The following is a 5,901-nucleotide window of genomic DNA, read 5'->3' as shown; positions in this document are numbered from 1 at the left end:
GGTTTTCAGTTGCCGCTTTCATGAACATGTCCCAGTCCGTGCACTCAAACAATCCTGTAATGCTGACGCAGACCCTGCAGGCCAGACCTTCATCTGCCCCACAGTGGCTTTTCCTCTGGTGAGCAGGGGCCTGTAGGCAGGAATTAGCATCACAGAGAGATGGGCTGATGAGCCAAGGTGGGGGTGGGGGCCGCCTTGAATGCTGACTTGATGTCTGTGTTGGCTCCGTCCAGTGTGTTTGAGCCTCTGGTTGCAAAGTTCACCTACTGTTGGAAATGGAGGAGAACTGTCTTCATGTTAGCCTGATTAAAGTCCCCAGCAACAATGAAGACAACCTCTGGATGTGTGGTTTGCTAGTCCGTGATGGAGCGGTGGAGCACACTCAAAGCCTCCTTGGTGTCAGCACTGGGGGGGGTGTAAACAGCAGTCATCATGACGTTGGTGAACTCCCTGGGCAGATAGAAGGGTCGACATTTTATGGTCAACAACTTGATGTTCAGAGAGCAATGACTGCTGTTGTAAGTGTAGATGCAAACACCACCACCCGGGGTTTTAACACTGAGAACGCAGCACACAGTTGTCAAAATATTGATTCTCTCTTCTCAAAAATTCCTCAGTAGATATGATATATTTTGATATTTTGATGGCCAAAACCTCCTGTTTAACCAGACTCATTTCACTTCAGGGTGATAGTACCCCACCCCAGACAGTCACTCGGGGAAAATCAGAACTTTCTGATGTAGGATGTTTAAGCCTTGTATTGTTCTTCTGGTCCCGGAGACTCTCTTGTATTCTATCGTATTTTTCTGCTGAGGCAACTTTGAGGTTTATCTTTGATAAATTAAGTGTGTTTAAAAACATAATCAAGAAATAAAGGGCAGAAAATACATAAACATGTGTCATTTTAAACAATTTAAAAGGAATTCCTTTCAACAAGGTGTGACTTCATCTGAGAACCAACAGCTGTACAGAGGAACTTCTTGAAAAAGGGCATGTTGTCAACCAGTTAGCACCTGGAACTAATGACTGGCCATTGCTTTGTCTTGCAAAAGAACCGCCTAATGACCCCATGCTAACATGAAACATGATAACATGAAACATGATAACACGATAACATGAAACATGATAACATGATGACATGAAACATGATGACATGATAACATGATAACATGATAATATGATAACATGATAACATGAAACATGATAACATAAAAAATTGTAACATGATGACATGAAACATGATAACATGAAACCTGGTAACATGATGACATGAAACATGATAACATGATAACGTGATAACGTGATAACATGATAACATGAAACATGATAACATGAAACATGATAACATGAAACATGATAACCTGAATGGGCAATCACTCTGGGATTCACACACTGTTTTCTGGCCAACTGCTGGGTTTGAATACATCACACCACATTGTCATTTTTAACCTAAATGTAACCAGCTACTCAAGGGCTGGCCACTTTTATAAGAATAACCACTAATTTTACCTGACAATAAGAGATATTTCAGCTATCCAGATGTTCGGAATTGGGCCAGATCAGAAGATTATACGTTTGCTTGCTGAAGCCAAAGGATAGAATTACCACAGTGAAAGAACACCACAAGTCACAGGAGAAAGTTTAACTGCATGTATTAATTGCAATAAGTAACGAGGTAAATAACATTAATACATTAACAATTATACACAATAAAACTCTTGTGTCTTTCTGCACCCGCTATTCCCACACAGAGTTTCTAAATTGTTACATTTCAAGCACTTTCACCAATTCTGATCAAGTTCTAGGAAATAAGCACCAAAAATGGTCAACAATCTTGTTTTTTAACTTTTTCATTATTGTTTTCTTACAAAAAGGATCATATGTGATCTCACAAGGATAAATGGCAAATACTGATCATGGTGTATCAGTGGTGTATGTATCATTGGTAACTGAGCTAAAGCAAACATCTGTTAAGTATTTTTACATAAATTTTTATGGCTGTATTGATTTGAAAGCCCGGGAACATCGGCTGTTTTACATAACTATGAAGGCCACACAAGGGTTAATCTGAGAACCATCAGCAGCAGAAATGCATCTACTTCTGGAAAAAGGGCAGGTTTTCCACCAGTTAGCACCTTAAGCTAATGACAGGCCATTGCTTTGTCTTGCAAAAGAACTGCCTAATGACCCCATGCTAACATGAGACATGAAAACATGGATGGGCAATCAAAGCCTTTTGTCATGTCCTGTTGAAACTGGTTGAATTCATATCAACTGCTGTGTTAACTCTGTCCAATCACAGTGGGACGATCACAACTCCGCCCTGCCTGACTCAGCTCACCAGGACATTTAATGGTCCCCTCACTGACCGATGAGCCACATTGTGCTGGGACCGGCTGACCTCACCTTTTAACAGAGAAGACAGAGCACACGGCTTTGAACCTACCAGAGACTTTTGAGAAGCACAGAGATCACATCACTTCATTCAGAAAGACAAGAGAATTCTGTTGTCTTACTACGAGGTGTTCATTCCTGCTGACACTGCTTCAGCTTGTTTTACCTCCACCAAAGTTTAGGGACCCAGGCTACTAAAAAACTTTTAGATCCAAACCAAAGGTTTTTCCTTTCCAAATGGCTCCAAAGACGTACGTATGACTGAATTTACCTCAAAAATGAAAGCAATGCTTTTAACTGTAATGTGAAGTTACAAAGACAGCTTTAAGTAAAATGATGTGTGTTTTTTCTGTTTCCAGTCCGTCCAACAGGCACTTCCTGCTGTGCCCGGTGTGCTTGAAGACCCAGGACATGCTGTTGGTCCATCTGCGCAGGGTTTGCATGAAAAAGGACACACCTGAAGCCATTCAGGCTGCATTGGACAAGGCGAAGAGGGACGCCCTCGACATCCTGGAAACTGGCCGGGTGTTTGAGTACAGGCTGCTCAAAAATATGATAACTGATCAGCATCAACTCAGCTTGCTTGTTCGCGAATTAGAGGCTCGCCATATGGCAGTGGTTGGTGTCCCACTGCAGACCCCTTCTACCAGCCAAACCAGCCAGCCACCGGGGACCGCCGCTGTTGAGAAAAGACAGATTAAATTGTCTGATAATGCCTCTGTCAGCAGTGCCAAGACCTTTCAATGGTGAGAGTTTAATTTCACAACTTACCTGATCAAATCTGTTGTGATGGTGATTCCCATTAATGATAAAAAGCATATTTTCCTACATTGCAGCGTTGGAGATCTCGACTTCAAGAAAAAAAAGGAACTGATGCACAAGAAGGGCCTTCATGATAGACATTCACTGGACCACCCTTTGTTGAAGGACTTTGCGGTTTACCTGAAACATGACCTTGGGGTTGAGAATTTTACACAGGAGGTGAGGACAAACAAACATTCTGCAAGTACACCAATCATTTTAACTAAATAGAAGTGATTCCAAGGTAGTTTAACATGCATTCTTTGCTTTTTAGGTGCAAAATGTGGCTCGCTACCTCTACTACTTTGACCGCCGGGACCCAACCCTGGATTTTGTCAAGGACAGGCCTAAGCTCCGGGAGTATATTCAACAACTCACAGAGGCACAGTTGTCCAAGCAGACCCAGCTGAACTATTTAAAAAGTTTAAAAAGGTTAGCAGCATTTCCTTCTGGGTATTTGATACCGTCAACACTTGTTGTAGTGTGCAGTTGTAATGTGTAACTGCTTAAATACTTGTGCTACTTCCCCCAGATTCCTGAGGTTCCACACCGACACAACCAGCATGGTTACCGACGACCCAACCATGTACACTCTCTGCAGAAGCTTCATGGACTTCATTAGTAGCTTGCAGATTATCTGCTCCCGGAGGGTCAGCAAGGAAATTGCCAAGAAGAGGTTAGTTATATTTTCAAGTGGATTACACTACAAATATGTGACCAATGGGCCAATTAATGATATTAATTAGTTATACATTTGTTTGACTTTTCTTATGTCTTAGGCATGACAATCTGATGGCGCCTCAGATAGAGCCAAAGGACTGCCTAGCTGTGCTAAAAGCCGCCAAAGGGGATTTCCTGAAGATCATGGGAATGCTCCTTGCTGACAAAAGTCTCACCTTGGAAATGGCAGATCTTACTCTTGTCCTCTACTACCTAGAGGCTGTGGTGATCCTAAGACACCTACAGCGGCCGGGGGTGGTGGAGCACATGACCGTGAGTATTGTGGTTCTGATTTCAACGTCACTGTTATAGATGGACAGTGCTGCATTGTTACATTAACTTTACTAATCAATGTGTTGTGCAGGTGACTGAGTGGATCAGCAGGAAGAGAGATCCGAGTGGAAACACTATCATTGCAGTTGTGGAACACAAAACTGCAGCCCAACAAGTGGCAGCGTTTGCCCTTTCACAGGAAGAGGAGATGGTAAGTTACTGTGAAAACCTGTTGAGTACCTGTTCGATATTAGATATAAATATTTATTCCTGTTTATTATTCTGCCAACAGTGGTTTCATGAATACTTCACATGGGTGCGTCCAGTTTTCCTATTGAACAAAGAAGAAGATGAGACAAAAGGCAGGTTTTTCATCTCGACCAAAGGCAGGCCCATCTACAACGCCTCCAATGACCTCTACCGGCTGCACAAAAAGTATGCACTCCATCATAACTCCCCTTTCAATGTCTACTTATATTAATAATGTCTCAGGTTCCTGGTAACATGTTTATGCATGTCATGGTAATACCAGTTTAATCTTTTTACATTTTAGATACAAACTTCCATCGGTGACCAGTATGACCACCCGCAGGACGTTCGAGACCGCTGCCAAAATCTGTTCAGACCAGGAAAAGGCAATGATTGCCCAATACCTGACTCATTCAACTGCCACTGCCGACAAGCATTATCGCATGAAGAAGCCTTCTACTTTGTGTGAAGCTAATAGGTTGATAGCTATGCTGGCAGGTGATTCAAGGTAAGCATGTTATACATTTACAGTCACAAATAAATGTATTATCAATCTGTAAAACATAACAATATTTATATATTTTTTGCAGCAACGGGTCAGGAGATGAAGGGACAAGCCAAGGCACCACCCGTGCTGCCACCCGTGGTTCCACCTTGGCTCGAAGCACCTCCAATGTGCAAACGGAGATTCAGTCGGCCTATGACAGCATGCTGAAAACCCACCCTGTGGAGTTGGACGGGGCGGTGCCCAGTAGGACTGAGAGACGCAAGTTTTCTCCAGCACATGCCCGGCAGCTTTATGAACGTTGGCTGAAGGCACAGATGAAGCTTCGTGTGAAACATGTACTCTGTAAGTTTTTTCACCTTTAACGGCCATTATCAAGTGACAAATGCATTATTCCAACATATTAAAGCTTTCTTAACTAACAAAATACTTTCTTCCTGACAGCATACTTCTGCAGGCGTCGGCCAACTGAACATCGGATCATCGCGTGGATAAAGAAACAGGGATGGACAAGCAATGTGCCCAACGGTGCCAAACTCTTTCACGAGTGGAAACCCTCAGGAAATGAGGACAAAGCGATTGACTCTCGACAGATTCAAAAGCTTGTCAGGTCCCAGAAGTGGAGGGGACTCCGTATCACTGACACTGAAGGGAAAGGCAAGGGTGTCATTGCCACCCGCACATTTCAGCCTGGCGAGGTGGTTTGTGATTACCATGGGTCCATTGTCACTGCCAAAAAGGGAAAGAAATTACTCCAAGACATCAGTGACGGAGGAAAAGGATATATTTTCTTCTACTCTGACAAGAAAGGGAAGGCCAGGGCCATCAATGCGCATTCGGCTAGCTGCGACTGCCACCCTGGACAGCAGACCTTTGGAAGGATGATAAATCACTCCAGAGTAACACGTAACCTCAGACCCAGGTTCTCTAATCTGCAAACAGACGAGGATGAAAAAGAT

This window comes from Etheostoma spectabile, unplaced genomic scaffold (assembly GCF_008692095.1).
Source record: "Etheostoma spectabile isolate EspeVRDwgs_2016 unplaced genomic scaffold, UIUC_Espe_1.0 scaffold00001268, whole genome shotgun sequence".
Lineage (NCBI taxonomy): Eukaryota > Metazoa > Chordata > Actinopteri > Perciformes > Percidae > Etheostoma > Etheostoma spectabile.
This window is presented reverse-complemented; position numbering follows the sequence as displayed.